This window comes from Melospiza melodia, chromosome 8 (genome assembly GCF_035770615.1).
Source record: "Melospiza melodia melodia isolate bMelMel2 chromosome 8, bMelMel2.pri, whole genome shotgun sequence".
NCBI lineage: Eukaryota > Metazoa > Chordata > Aves > Passeriformes > Passerellidae > Melospiza > Melospiza melodia.
The window spans coordinates 36,074,724-36,089,994 of NC_086201.1; positions in this window are offsets into that span (position 1 = coordinate 36,074,724).

Genomic DNA, 15,271 nt, shown 5'->3' on the forward strand with positions numbered 1-15,271 from the left:
GGGTGGGACACGAACGAGCGCGCTGTGCGGGGGCTCCTCATGGCACCGCTCTGTCCCGTCGCGTGCTCCGAGTACTGTGGCCTGATCTTGTCACTGCCAGCTCCCAGGACACCACGTGTCACAAAGGGTCCTTGGACACCGGGTTCCATTCCATGCCACGGTGACCGTGCTGCACCGTGTCACCAAGGGCCCTTGCACACGCTGCCGCCTGCCCTGGGGCCGCCCCCAGCCCAGCCAAAGTGGCCCAGGCTGGAAGGAATGCCTGGCCCCAGGTGTCCAAGGCAGCCCCACAGGATCTTTAGGAAGGGCTCAGAGCATCAGCAAATGCTGCCCTGCTCTGCGGGCTCAGGGCAGCAGAAGGAGCCCCCAGGGCTGCCGACGCAGCCGCGCTGGGAAGGGCACGGGCCCTTCCAGGGACGCTGGCACGGCCTCCTTGGGACACGTCCCGGCCCGTGGCCATCCTAAACCCGCGGGTGTGGCTCGCACAAGGAACGTGTGGGCCCGGGCACCAATGCTGCTCTGAGCCCTGGGGCCCGGGCAGCGCTGCCATCAGCAGCTGGGGCAGAGTCCCTGCCCAAGCAGAGCTGCCACCCCCCGAGCCCTGGCAGCGCTGGTGCCCGTCTCCTGCCCCAGAGACCTGTGCCCCCGGGGGGCTTCTGTGCCACAGGGAGCCAAAGCCCACGTGCACTGGGGGCTGATGGCAGGAGCACCTGGAGCAACTGCGGGCAACACTTGGTTTCTGTCAGGAGCTCTTCCTCCATGCTGGAATGATTTTCTCATTCTTCACTGCCTTCTCCCTTATCCCTTAACGTGCCCCTCTCCCACGTGCAATGGGCCTCAAGCACTGAAAGGAGCACAGAGAGCCAAAGGGGGACACTCCCACCTGCCTCACTGCGAGCTCCCTGGCAAGCACTTTCCTTGAGAAGCAAGCCCCTTTCCTCCAAAGGTGTTTCCCCAAATGTGTGGCTTTCCTGGGGAACACCAACACACCCTTAAGAAACGCTGGCAAGGCTGAATGAATTGAGGTCCTTTCAGGACAGGCACTCCAGCTCTAGCTCCTCTTCCCCCAAGTGAGTTTCCAGGTGCAGGTTCAGAGGTGCAGCCCCAGGCCCTCCACAAACACAAGCTGCCCGCTGCCTCTTCCCCTGCCTCAGCTCCTGCCTGTGCTCACGGCTCCAAAACCAGGCTGTTCCTGGCCAGGGACCAGAGCCCTGTTCCTGCAGGATGCTCTTGCCAGCACCTTCCAGGACTCTCTGCTGTGCACACAGAGCTTTTCATGCCCGCTCCCAACAGGCTCTGGAACACAGAGCCCAAGCTGGCTGGCTCTGCCACCAGCACAGCCCAAACGCAGGCAGAGGAAGAAGCAGCAGGGGCTGTTTTGCGGCCATGCCCAAGAGAGACTGGCAGGGTGCCCTCCCTCTGCTCTCCCTTGCTTGGCTTTCTGACTGGCTCTGAGCCTGGGGCTGCCATTCCTCACTTGTGGGGAGCAGAAGCACAGCCGGGATCCCGGCACTGCCTGACAGCGCTCCGGGCACCGGCTGTCGCAGGGAGGGTGGCTGTGACAAACCTTTGGGTCCCCTGATTTCAGGGTGAATGTGGTGTAAAATAGCAGAGAAGGAGAGGCAACAATGGAATGCCCAACAAGGAAATTACTTATAAGGACAAATAAAAATGGGAAGTATAATCAGGAACAGAACACAAGATAGGGAGAAGCTCCAAAGAGGAGAAACAAGGAAGATGTATCAATACATAGTCTTGGAGGTGGAACATTCTAGAAACAATAGCATATATGGAACACATGTAATCAATAGTGGAATGGGATTTGGACTAATTCTCATAATTACTCCAATGGCTCCTGGGAGGAGATCTGAGGCTTGCCCTGATGTAGATGAATGTTTCCCAGACCTTGAAGATCAGACTTGGTTTGCTTGGTGTGAAGTCCAGCCTACCCTATGTCTTAGTTGGGTTGACTCCCATATCTTCCTCTTCTCTTTTAAAGCTAGAAATAAAAGTGAGGGAATCTTGTAGAACTCCATACGGATGCGGGACTTGCTCCACTTTTTAACTTTTTGAGAGGAGACTGATGTCAAATCTCCTAGAACTTTAACACCTGAAGCTCAAAATGCCCCTGAAAAGTCACTGAAGCTTTTCTAAAAAGACAAAGCAGACTGTCCTTCTCCAGAAGAGCCCTTGTTCCTTGCAGTGTTAGGAGAAAAAAAATGCAACTTTATGGTCTCATTTTTCAAAGGAACACTTCTGAAAAAGATCCTTTGTTAATCACACAGTGGGGTTTTCTCCCATATAGGTCTCCAAAAGCAGTTTTTACAGCCATGCAGATGACAGCTGAAATCATAATTAGAGCCACAACAAGATTGCTATCTATGGCAGGCCAAGATTTTGTAATTATTTATTTACCTGTGAAAAGGGTTGATTGGGCTTTTCAAAATTCAGAAGACTTGCAAATTGCATTGTTAAATTATTCAGGTGTTTGTTCTATTCATTACCCAGGCCACAAATTTTTACAAGCAAAATTAAGTTTTAGAGAAAAACCCATGCTGAGTGAAGAGCCTCGAAGTGCTATAACTCTCTTCACTGATGGAGCAGGGGAAACACACCAATCAGTAATAGTATGGCAAAATCAAACAACCAAAACATGGGAGTCAGATGTTCAAACAATAGAGGGCTCTCCTCAGATTGTTGAACTGGCTGCTGCAGTAGTTTAGGGCATTTCAGCTCTTTTCAGAGCTTCTGAATTTGATTACAGATTTGTCTTCTGTTGCTAGGATTCTTAAAAGAATAGAAGGATCAGTTTTAAAGGATGGTACAAATGATATCGTTGGCTTTCATGTCTTTCTACACTTTTGACACTCAGAACTAACCAGTATTTTGTCTCTCATTCCTCGCTTCCAGGATACATGGCAGGAGGAAAAGCGAGAGCAGACAAACTGACAATGGTTTTTCAAACACTTTGCCAAACATTTTGAACAAGCAAAACTGAGTCGTGCTTTTTTTCATCAAAATGCACAAGCACTGGGGCCAATGTCTGGCACAAGCACGATCAGCACAGATGAAAACCGCACCTTTGGCACATGAGAGGCACAGACGTCAGCAATTTTCAATGCTGCCATTTACCTTCCAAGTCCTCATGGAATAACAGCATTGCAGGCATCAGGAATTTCGAATGCTCCAGCTGCTCTCCCCAATTCCCATGGAATAATGGCTTCCCCAGCATCAGGAATTTCAAATCCTCCAGTTCCCCTCCAAAATTTCCGCCAAAACTATGGAATACCAGCATGCTGGGCATTGGGGATTTTGAATGCTCCAGTTCCCCTCCCAAATTCCCTTCCCAAATTCTCATGGAGTAACTGTATTTTGGGAGTCAGGAATTTCAAATCCCATTCCCCTCCAAAATTCTCATGGAATTGCAGCATTCTGGGCATCAGGAACTTTGAGTCCTCCAGCTCCATTGTCATGTTCCTGCCCAAACAGGAAAATGGAATGACTGCATTCCAAGCACCAGGAATTTAAAATCCTTCCCTCCCACATTCCCCTTCTGGGCATTGGGAATTTGGAATACTTCAGTCCCCCTCCCAAACTCCCAAGGGTATTCTGGGTGTCAGGAATTTAGAATCCTGAAGCTCCCGTCCAAAACTCCCACCAAAACTATGGAATAATTGCATTCTGGGCATTGGGAATTTGCAATGCTTCAGCTCCCTTCCAAAAATACCCATGGAATTCCCATGGAATACTGGCATTCTGGATGTTGGGAATTTGGAATCCTGCAGTTCCCCTCCCAAACTCCCAAGGAATGACAGCATTCCGGGCACTGGGAATTTAGAATCCCTCAGCTCCCCTCCCAAAATCCCATCAAATTCCCAAGGATTTCTCACCCTTTGCGTACTGTTGCTACCGTGAATCCAGAAAAGGTATCAATAGAAACATGGACATATATAAAAGTCCCAAAGCTGGAAATGTGTGTTACATCTGTTTGCAGATGTCATTCGGTTTCAACCCTTGTGGGTTTGTACCTAACATTTGTGGCAAAGAAAGAGTCTGCTGACACTGTGAGCAAGGGTTCACTCCATGCCGTGCTTGTGGCAAAGTCAGATGGAATTGTTTTCCCAGTGCTCGGGCATTTTTATGGTAGAAATCATGAGAAAGTTTGGCCTGGCCTAACTTTTGTGGCATAGTGACTGTCATGGCGAGGGCATCTGCCTTCACATCACCTTCCCCTACAGGTCCAGGCGGAGGGGTGTGTGGTCTAAAATGCAGAAGGTTGTATTGCTGAGCCCTGTGAAGGGAAAAGTTGTACAGAGAAGTTAATACCAGAAAAAGAACTTTGTTAGAGACTTCCTTCAGGAATAGGTGCTGAATTCTCTCAATGATTCCTGTAACATAAAGAGAATCACAAACAATGTTAATAAGAGCAATTTGAAACGACAGTGAATCCCTGAAGAGAGTCTCTAATTCTGCTGCAGTAATAGGGAGATGCATTACTGCTGGACCATATCCTGTCAGGCTCGGGCATTGGAGTTTGTCCCATCGACAGCAGCTGAATAAGCATCTCAGGTTGAATGGTTATAGTTTTTAAAAAGGTGTGTGCCAGAAAAAGCCACTCGACGAACCAGAGAGGATGCTCCTGTACATCCCATTGACCAGTAAGAGCATAGGCTTGGAAAGATTGCAGAATCATGAACAATCACAAAGGCAAATCTAGGTTTCGACACGTGGCAAAGAAGTTACCGATTTCATTGCTTAAAGTCTCTAAAGCTTTTTGGAAAGTTTTTGTCAAGTGCCAGGGGGAACGGAGATCTGGCTCTCTTTTTCACTGTTGAAATAAGGGGGAAAATTCCTTTGTGGTGATTCCCAATAAAGTGTGGATCCAATGAACAGTGCCTAAAAACTTTCCAACTTATTCAATGTGTGTATATTGGTTTTTCAGGTGACTGGCTGTGGGGTGACAGTTGTCTCCAATAATTTGAAGCCCAGGTATTTCCAGGGAGGTTCGGTTTGGATTTTTTTTGTGGCTATGCACAAGCCTCTGCTGGCAAGCCATTCCTTTAAAGCAGCAAGACAGTCACCCAATAATGGAGAATTGCCAGAAGTAATTAAAATTTTCTCCATGTAGTGATACATCAAGACAGATAGCTATTTTTGCCATACTGGTTGTATTGCTGAGTGAATGATAAAGTGACTGATAACAGGACTGCTCTTCATAGCCTGGGGGAGGTGGCAGTGTGTGCAAGGGCCCTTTGTGACACGGTGCAGCACGGTCACCGTGGCATGGAACGGGACAGGGTGTCCAAGGGCCCTTTGTGACACGTGGTGACATAGGAGCTGGCAGTGACAGGAGCAGGCCACAGTGCTCGGAGCAGGCGACGGGACAGGACAGGACAGAGCGGTGCCGTGAGGAGCCCCCGCACAGCGCGCTCGTTCGTGTCCCACCCGGAGCTTTTCCGAGGCGTTGTTCCTACAGGTGACCTCGTGGCCAGACTGCGGGCCCTGGTGGCCCGTGGCCTCCCCGAGGATTTTGTTTTCCAGGCGCCTTTGAGGCCAGACTGAGGGACTTGGTGACTCGGAGCTTTGCCGAGACATCTCCTGTCCCTGCAGCCGGTGCCCTCGAGGCAAAACCTTGGTATCTGGTGACCACCATAGTTTATGAGGAGTCTCCTGTCCTTGGGACAGGCGCCCTCAAGACCAGAGTGCAGGACTTGCTGTCCTGCAGCCTTTCTGAGGCTTCTCTGTCTCAGGTGCCTTCAAGGCACAACTGCACAACTTGTTGACTTTGAGCTTCCTTGAGGCATCTCTCTTTAAGGTGCCCTCGAGGCCAGACTCTGACATGGCGGGCAGATTCCGCGGCCTGTTCAAAGTGTTCAGGGGGAAAGAAAAGAGAGACCCTGGAGCTGCCCCAGCACAAGAGCCTGAAAATCCAGAGCAGTTTCATACGCTGCAGGAAGGTGAGCAGAAGACCTGGGGCACTGGGCTGATGGCTGCAGCCAGCTTAGCCCCATCCCATCCCATCCCATCCCATCCCATCCCATCCCATCCCATCCCATCCCATCCCATCCCATCCCATCCCATCCCATCCCATCCCATCCCATCCCCTGGGGACATGCCCATGGACAGGATGGAACAGGGGCAGGGCAGACACCCCGCAGTGGCCGTGCTCCATCCCCTGGGCCACCCCGGGGCTCTCCCTGCCTGGGCAGCACAGGGCTGGGCTGTGCTCTCCGGCCTCTCCCGCAGCCCCTCAGCTCTGGCTGTGCTTGCTCTTTGCCAGGTGCAGCCCTGGACAAGACACAAGAGCAGGAACCCGGCCGTGGCCGCTTGCGCAAAACCCTGAAGGTACCTGCAGCCACCCCGACCTGGGCTGGGCCTGCTGTCCCTGCTCAGCCCAGCACCACGCTTGGAGCATGCCAGGGAGCATCCCTGGTTTCCCTGTCCTTTATTCTCCCGCAGAGGTTCCGGAAATTACTGCGCATTCGGCGCACAAAGACCAGCACTGCAGCAGCTGAGGGCACAGCCGAGCCTGACTCGGGGCTGACCGAGCTCCAGGCAGAGCCCGATGTCAGCCCAGATTCGGCTGAGCGCTCACAGGACTCTGAGGCTGCAACGAACGAGGACAGGACAAAGGCGGATGAGGAAGTGACTGAGGATGTGCCCATCACTGGAGAGATTCAGGACATCACAAATACTGACACCAAACCATATTCAGAGGAATACTCACATGACTCTGACGATGCAATGAACGAGGACAGGACCAAGGTGGACACAGCAGTGACTGAGGATGTGCCCATCACAAACATCAACACCGGAGACACTGAGGACATCTCAAATACTGGCGCCTCGCCCGCTCCCACTCCCAGTCAAGAACTAATACAGGACTACTTCAAGGACCCTTCTGTTTCTCCGCAGCAGCAGGTAAAAAGCCTGGGCCAGGCCTGGAGGCCTTCAGGGATTGTGTGTCCCCTCAAGCCATGGTCACTGGGCCCCCTCAGCCTTTGAGACCAGCACAGTGTGGCGGGAAGGGAAGCACTTCTTGGAGGAAGCTGGGGAAGTTGCTGCCTTGGTCAGTGCTCCAATCTTCCCCATGCCTCCTCCAGGTGCCAGCCATTGTAAGGAGCATCCACCACAGTCTACTGTCCCATGCCATTGTGGATGCCAGGCTGCAAATTGACATTGTGAGGCTGGCTGAAGAACACCCTGATGATGTGGTGCTGACCCTCCTGCGCTGTGCCCCAACATGTGACAGGTACGGGGCACACGTGCCTGCACAGCTCAGGGCCCACCAGCCTTTAGGGCCCATGGCCCTGCACAGCCTGTGCTATGGGCTCTGCCAGACAGGCACAGAGGTCCAGGACCCTGGGGCCCCTCTGTTCCCCAAGCCTGTTGCCAATGCTCCCTCCCTGCCCCTCAGGGCACTGGGGCTCTGTCACCTGGGCCCCCACAGCTGCACAGGGCATGGTCCTGGGACTGAGATGCCCCTGACACAGAGCTCTGATCCCACAGAGCTGCTGCTATGATATGGAGAACCATTGGGTCACTGGGACCAGCCGTGGAGAAAGTGCTGCCAACGCTGGTCCATGTAATGGAGGATTGGCCACTGTACAGCGCACGCACCTCTGATGGGGATGACAGGGACGTTTTTGCTCCGACTGTGAGTTTCTGGATTTGGCCTCTGCTTGCCCCTCGGTCACCTTGCCAGCAGCTCTCCATCCTCTCCATGCCTCAGGCGCTGGGCTGAACCCTGGGCTAGGGGCAGGCTCAGGGGGCACCAGGCCCGCTGCTCCTCCTGCATCTGCCCTTGGGCCCTGCCCCACGGACACCTCGGCACTGAGCGCTGTCTTGGGCTGCTTCTTTTGCAGGCAACTCTGGTGATCTGGGTCATTGTCCAGGTGCCTGAGTGCCACGAGGCCATGATCCTTAATTCCGCCCGCCTGTTTGTGGCTCTGCTCTTCCATGTTGTCATCACCACAGAAGAATTGCCACCAGAGGAATTTGAAAACTTCTGGAGAGCATGCCAGGAGGAACACCGTCTTCCCAGCAATTACCACAGGTCCCAGTCCTCTTGGCCTTGCCATGCCCTTGTGGCCAGTGCCAGTGCTCCCAGTGTGACCTGGGCTTTGCTCTGCACACAGGTTTGCAGTGCAGGCCATGAAGGCTCTGCTCTGCCGACTGCGCTGTGACCACGTGGTTGTTGCAATGCAACGCAAGTGTGGCTGGGACACGATGCTGTGTGCTCACACCCAGCACTATGCCATGGGTCTGCTGGCCAGGTGAGACCCCCTTCTCCCCACTGCCCCCGGTATTTGTGATTTGGGCCCTGTACCTCACACAGTCCCTGTGGTCATGGGCCAGAGAGCCTCGTCACTAAGGGCTAGCCAAGGAGATTGGAAAAGCCTGGGAGAGGAAGGTGCCCAGAAGATGCCACCTCCCAGAGCATCCATATCCTCTCCAGAGTTTCTGGGGAATGATCAGAGCTCACTGAGTCAGTCCTTGGAGAGGTTTGTCTACCACCTCAGGATCTTGATGTCTTTTTTCCCCTGCCAGGGAGATGTGCAATGTCGTGGTCCCCTTCTGTTCCCGCATTGCATTCCATCTTCTCCAGCCACTCTGCAGGGAGGAGCCATGGGATCTGCCCTTCCTGGCATTCTTTGTGGAGGTGAGCCTGGTTCCAGCGCTGCCTGGCTGAGCTGCCTCCCAGCTCTCTGTGCTCTCACAGCCACAGCTGCCTGGGACGGTGCCCACGCCCTGTGCTGCTGCCTGGGCCCAGCCCTGTGCGCTTCTGGGCTCCTGCTGGCCGGCTCCCCTGTCACTGCCCTGTGCCTTTCAGGTCTTAGACATCTTGGATTTCACTAAATATGGTATCAGCATCCTGAATGTCATGGCAAGGAACCTGGACAGCGAATGCAAGGAGCGGCGTCGCCTGGCGCTCAGAGGCCTCGTGGTGGTCAGCAAGGATCCCTCGATGGTGAGGGGGGGCAGCAGCTGAATCTGCGCTATGGAAAGCAGCCCCATGGGCGTGCAGGGCTTCAGGAGCTAAGGCAGCTGCTCCCAGCTCTCCTGCCTCACCTGCCCCAGTGCTTTGGGGAAGGTCTTTGGCCTGTGGGCCCTGCAGCAGCAGGGTGGCCTTGTAGTGCCAGGGTGGTGTTGGTGGTGCAGCCGTCCATGGCTTCCCAGCACAGCCTTGTGTTCCACACAGGCCAGGAGAATGTGCATCCTGTCTCCAAGCCTTCTGAATCTTCTGGATGATGCAGATGGAGAGGTGGTCAGAATGTCCCTCTCTGTGTTCAGAAATGTGCTCCAGCACAAAGACATCTTAGTATCCAGCACCACTGCCCCAAAGCTGGCTGAGGCACTACTGCTGCTCTTTGACCACGTAAGGTTCTGTGTCCTCAGCTGCAGGCACTGGCTGCTGCCCAGAAACTTTGCCCAGGTGAGGCTTGAGAAATTTGTCACAAGGCCTGATTCTCTTCCCTTTCTCCAGGACAACAGCTATGTGCAAGTGCTCTCGCTTGAGCTCTTCATCAGGGTGATGGACTTGGTTGTGGATGAGGGAAAAAAGCCTCTTGAGAAGATTTTGATCCAAAGTCTCCTCCCACTCTTCTTCCACTGCCATGATAAGAACTGGGATGTGGCAAAGGTGAGGTTTTGTAGTATGCCGGTGGATCTTGGGGAGGGGGCTCGGGTGCCTCCTGCCCTGGCACCTCATGTACTGCAGCCTCCTTCAGGCTTTGGCAAAGGTTTGTGGGTCCTGTGCCCTGGACTGTGGGGCCATCTCTGGGTCTCTGCTGCTCTCCAGGCCTCTCAGAAAACACTGATTCGTGTGGCCGAGTTCCTAAAGATGAGGAAGCTCAAGCAGCTGGTGAAGAAGGGGCAGCTGTCAAAGTTCGGCAAATGCCTGGTAAGCAGGGCCTGAAGCCCCAGGCTCAGGCTGGAGAAGGCCCCTGAGGGCGGTGCTCGGTGTGCGGGGCTGGCAGCTGTGCCCCTGCCCGCTGCTGCAGCCAGAGGCCGCGCGGGCTCTTCTCCAGGCTCCCGTGGGCCCGAGCCGGGTGCCCATGGAGCCCCGGCCCGGCGGGGCTGCGGGCCGGCACCGCGGCTCCCCGGGCAGCAGCCGGCCCTCTGCCCCCTGCCCTCGGGAGCCCTTGGCCAGCGGCTGCTGGCCGCGCCTCAGGGCTGTGCGGCCAGGGGAGGCCGGGGCTGGGCGCAGGCAGCGCCCGGCCCAGGGGCTGAGCCCGCGCCAACTCTTCCCTCCTGCCGCTCTCTGCAGCTGGCAGAGGACAGGAGCCAAGCGGCCGAGCACCTGCGCCGGGCCCTGCCCTACCTGGAGAGCCCACAGGAGCCCCTGCGAGAGGCAGCCATCACGTTCATGGGTGAGCCCCGAGCCCGGGCTCCCACCCCGGCCGCCACAGCTCGGCCCCAGCCCCGCCTGCTGCCCCGGCAGCGCCGCTGGCACGGAGCTGTGCCACTGGGGCCAAGATGAACTCTTTGTTCTCAGAGATGGCCGGGTTTCCCATGATGGAGGAGCAGCAGGAAGAGCTCCAGGATCTCAGTCAGGGTGAGTGAGGCTCACCCTGACTGAGATCAGCGGTGATGGCTGATCTCAGCGGGCTGGCCAGGCGAGCTGCAATGCCTGAACAGGTAGCTGCAATGCCTGTCCTGGCTGCATTGGGCTTCCCACCCTGTGTTGACAAGAGGTGTTGTGGGCAGAGCACACAGAGATTTCAGGGACACGGGTGGAATTCGTGGCCCGCAGCTTGCTGCTGATCCTGTTGGCAACACCTGTCTCTTGGCCATGGCAAGGGTTGGGTGAGGTGGCCCTGGATGAACGGTCTCCTCAGGTCACCGCAGATCCAGGCTCTGACCATGGCTGTCTTGCTTTCTGTTCCAGGCCTAGAATCCCCAAAGAACAATGCCAGCCCACCCTGCTCTAACATTGAAAGTCATTCTCAATTAGGCCTAAGACCTGAAGAAATAGGGTCGTTTGCTGGATCCGGTGAACCAGTGTCCCAAGAACAGCACCAGGAGACACTGAATAGGACACCATCTCCCATTGCCTCAGGAGCTCTTGCCATAGTTGATGATTGCTAGAGCTGAGCCTGTGGGAAGCTCGCATGGCTTCAGCCCTCTCCCTGCCTGTAGATAGCTCACTCCCCCCTGCCCTCAGACAATGTCCATCCACTTTCCCCCTCCACTCTCCCTCCACTTCGACAGCTCTATCTCACCAGCCCTCAGACCATGCCCATTCCTGTGTTTTCCTTCCACTCTTGCTTTTGACAGCTCTATCCCTCCAGACCTCAAACCCTGCCTATTCCCCTTTTCCCTCCCATATCAGCCCTTTGCTTCGCCTTCCAATAATAAACAGTTTGGCTTCTTCACTTTGCCTGCATCCCTGTGGAATTGAAGCAAATCCGAGACCCTGGGACACACCAGCCCCTGTTGCTGTTCTCTGCCACGCCGTGTTTTGTGCACAGACACAGAGGAACGAGGGCAGGTCAGGCTGGAAAAGTCCCTGTGCGGAAGGTGCAGTTCCACAGCACCGTGCAGTTCCAGATCTTGCTGAGCACATTGAAGGCCAGCAGTGGGACAAGGAGCCTGTGTGTGTCAGGGACCAAAGTTATGTCTAAGGCTCTGCCATATTTGGTCCCCTGTTGTGCACATCAACAAGAGAATGAAGAGCAGACAATGAAGTAAATCTTACAGTTAAACTGGTGGGAATTTGACGCTTAAGAGAAACAATAGTTTGGTCAATCGATGGGAAGTGAACCTGTGAAAGAGGAACAATACACAATGGAGCTGTGGTTGGCATGGAGGGGGAACCACAGGTCACTGCAGCCTCATCTCACGCGCTGGCCAAGCATGAGATGACATTGTAACGGGAAAAACTCCACTCGAGAGGAGGGGATGTCAGGCCTGGTTCTGAGGTGGAGGGACAGAAAGGACAAAATGCCTGTCCTTTTGATGCAGGGGATGCCCTGAATGTGGGAGGTCTGCATGCCCTTCTCACTGGAGAACCATGCTGAGATCGCCTCAGAGCAGCCCAGCGCTCCGTGCTCCTCTCTGCTGGCACGTGAGCGTTTCTCTGCTTTCGGGATGGCCCTGGCTGTGTCAGGGCTGCTACGTGGGCACGAGACAGCCGGTGCTGTCCCGCTGGGTCCCAGCAGTGCCTCGCAGCAGCCCTGCAGCCACGTCAGGATGCTGGCCAAGAGAGGCCCTGGAAGCTGAGGCAGCTGATTTCAAGCTTTTGCAGATACACCCAGGGGATGGCCAGCGGTGTTCCCTCAGGATACAGCAGTCCTGAGGGGTGTCCCTAATTCAGAGAAAGCTGCAGACAAACGCATTGTCCATCAAAAGATCTTTTATAAAGCTACCAGGAGGGCAGGTGTGTGCACCCTGTGGGAACTCAGCACATCCCTCTGGATGTCCAGGTTGCCGAGAACCCCATCAGGGGGCTCGGAGACCCTGGCATTCTGCCTGGAACACCTGCTGGCTTGATTTTGATCCTTCCAATGAATTGCCAGCTTGACATGGGGATATGAAAGACACACAGGTTTGAATGGTGCAGTAACAGGGTGTTGACCGGGTGGAAATGTAGATTTTAGGATTTTTGGCATAGGGGTTATAGGGACAAGATGGAGGAATCAGGGCCTGTCTAGTCCTTCTTCTTTCTTCTTTCTTCTTCTTGTTCTCCATTTTCTGCTGTGATGTTGGCACTTGGGGATTGGTTTAGAACAGAAGTACACTGTCTAACATAGGTGACAGGTATTGGAAATTAAAAGTAAATATGATCTACGTGGTTTGCAGTATAAAAGGATGACACCGCCTCGGGGGTGGGGTCAGAGTGCTTGTGGCTGCCTTGCTGTGCAGGCCTCGGCTGGGAAAAAGACAATTTTGTAGATAAGAAATAATAAACAACCTGAAGACCAAAAAAGTGAAGAGTCCAGACTCATCCTTCAGAGCAGAGGCTGCTGCAGAGCCATCCCACGCATCTCGGGGCAGAGAACAGACAGTCGATCCCACATCACCCCACAAAATCCTTCTCTGCCATGTGTAAATTTCAGGGGGTTGATGTAGGAATTATATCAAAAATACCATCCATCTTTACTCTGCTGAGGTGATTTGATAGGCAGGGGGTTAGAAATACATTCTGTCAGATTCCTATACTTGAAGCTAATGTCCAGGCGCTGGCCAGGAGCAGTCTCCATGCCCTAAAGCAGCACTTCTTCCTCATGGCTTCCCTGCACAGGGCTCATTCCATACTTGCCCTGGGTTCTTCTGGTAGAATGTGTCTAAAGATTTTGTCAAGTCCCTATTCTGTCAAGTTAGGCCAGCCAGATTTTTCTTATGCTAACTACTGCTAAGTGCTTCTGTAGGTCTGTGCTAAGTACTTGTTTACTTATGGGAATTGCCTGGGCTTATGTAAAACAAAGGCCTTGTTTCATTCTCCCCTTCTCTTTATCCTGATGCAAATTCTTTTGTACATATGTACTGTTATGCTGCTGTTTTAATTTTCCACCACATCAATAGGTTCATGATGGTTAGGAGGAGGGTTAATTTAGAATCCTTGTGGTCCTACAGTCTGTAGCAGGCCATGGGCTTGCTAGGGCCCCGTGGAGAGCAGAGGCCTAAAGATAGGAAATGCCAAGTCATGGCAAGCTCCCATCTTCCACCTTTCGGACCCCAGCTTATGTATCTGTAACCCCATAGGTCACTTCTCCTCAAGCCCTGCTTTTGGACAATTTCTGATCCCCCCTTACCCTGTATAATGGGCTGTTTTAGCCCATTCTGGTTAGAAGAGCCGTCGCTGGAACCCTTCACGGACTCCCAATAAAGACATTGCTGTGGAACTCCAGAGCAGCCTTCTCCTCTTTCACCCAGCATCTGCCTGCGGCGCCTTAGCAAGCAAAAGAGCTGACCTCAAAAGAGCTGATAGTCGCTAAAGAGCTGATATGCCTTATGCTAGCTAAAGGCAGCCAGTGGCTGAGAGCTGCTTGCGTTTCGGGCAGTCTGTCCCCAGAAGAGGACTGAGCTATGCGGACTGTGCAGCCTGCTCGGGGCCAAAGCTGCTCCCAGCAGGAGCCCTTGACAACAGTGCAGGTAAATTGACTTGTCCTTCCAGTCTCTGGGTTTCCCCATTGAAAGGCAAACAGCTTTTGGCTGCCAGTGTCCAAGGGTATACAGAAGAAAGCATCCTTGAGATCTGAACTGGTAAACCATCCATATTCATCTTTTAGTTTGCTTAGCAAAGCATATGGAGTTGCAACCACTGGTGGAGATCTCCAGCTATTTTGTTAATATAGCCTGTAGGTATTGAACCAGACTGTAGTTCAAGCCATCAGGCTTCTGTATGGGTAAAATGGGTGCATTCTCTTCAGAGTCACATTTCAGTAACAACACAAATTTTAGAAAATTATCTACGATACACTTAATATTTTTATGTTTTCCACTGTAGGTTGATATTGTTTCATTCTTATTGATTGTGTTCAAGGTTTAAGTTTAATGATTAGAGGTTGTGCTGCCTTGGCCTCACCAGGGATCCTATCCACTCAGACTTAAAGACAAACCTGACTAAGAACTTCTTCTGTGTCTCTTCTGATTTGGACAAATCTGTAATGAGAGCTAGACTTAGAACATGATTATTTGTTCATCATTGAATTTGATCTGAACTCCTCCAGGGCTAAACTACATTTCAGCCTGTTGAAACCTGTTACAACATTCTCATTTCTCCAACAAATCCTTCCGATGAGGCATTTTGGGGGACGTAGGCATATATAGGAACTGATGTATTCCTACTGTTTTTCCCAGTTCATAAGATTGTGGTTTTAAAAAGGATACCTTCTGCTGTTGACTTGTGGCTCCAATAACATTCACAATTTTACCTGGATCAATTTCTTCCAACTTTATATCTGATACAGAATGTGTTGCACCCGCATTCACCTGACATTTCATTTTCCTCACCTTTTCCCCCAGTTCTCTTTTGACCAGAGGGTTTTCTGGGGGGATGCCCTCCAGCCAGCCCTTGCATTGATTCAGTTCTGCGGCCACCTTGGGTTTGAGTGCCAGGCAGTCTCTCTTCCTATGTCTGTCTTTCTTACAAATAGGCACATTGAGTAGTCCAGAGGTTAGGGATAGGTCTCTGCCCACCCCAGCCATTTCTTTGACCTGAGGAGGGGCCTTTGGGTGGCTCCTCTCCAAGGGCTGCAATAACAGTGTTAGTCATTCCTTTCTCCAGGTGCTTATGCTCTACGTGACTCTGGTTTTTATGAACTCA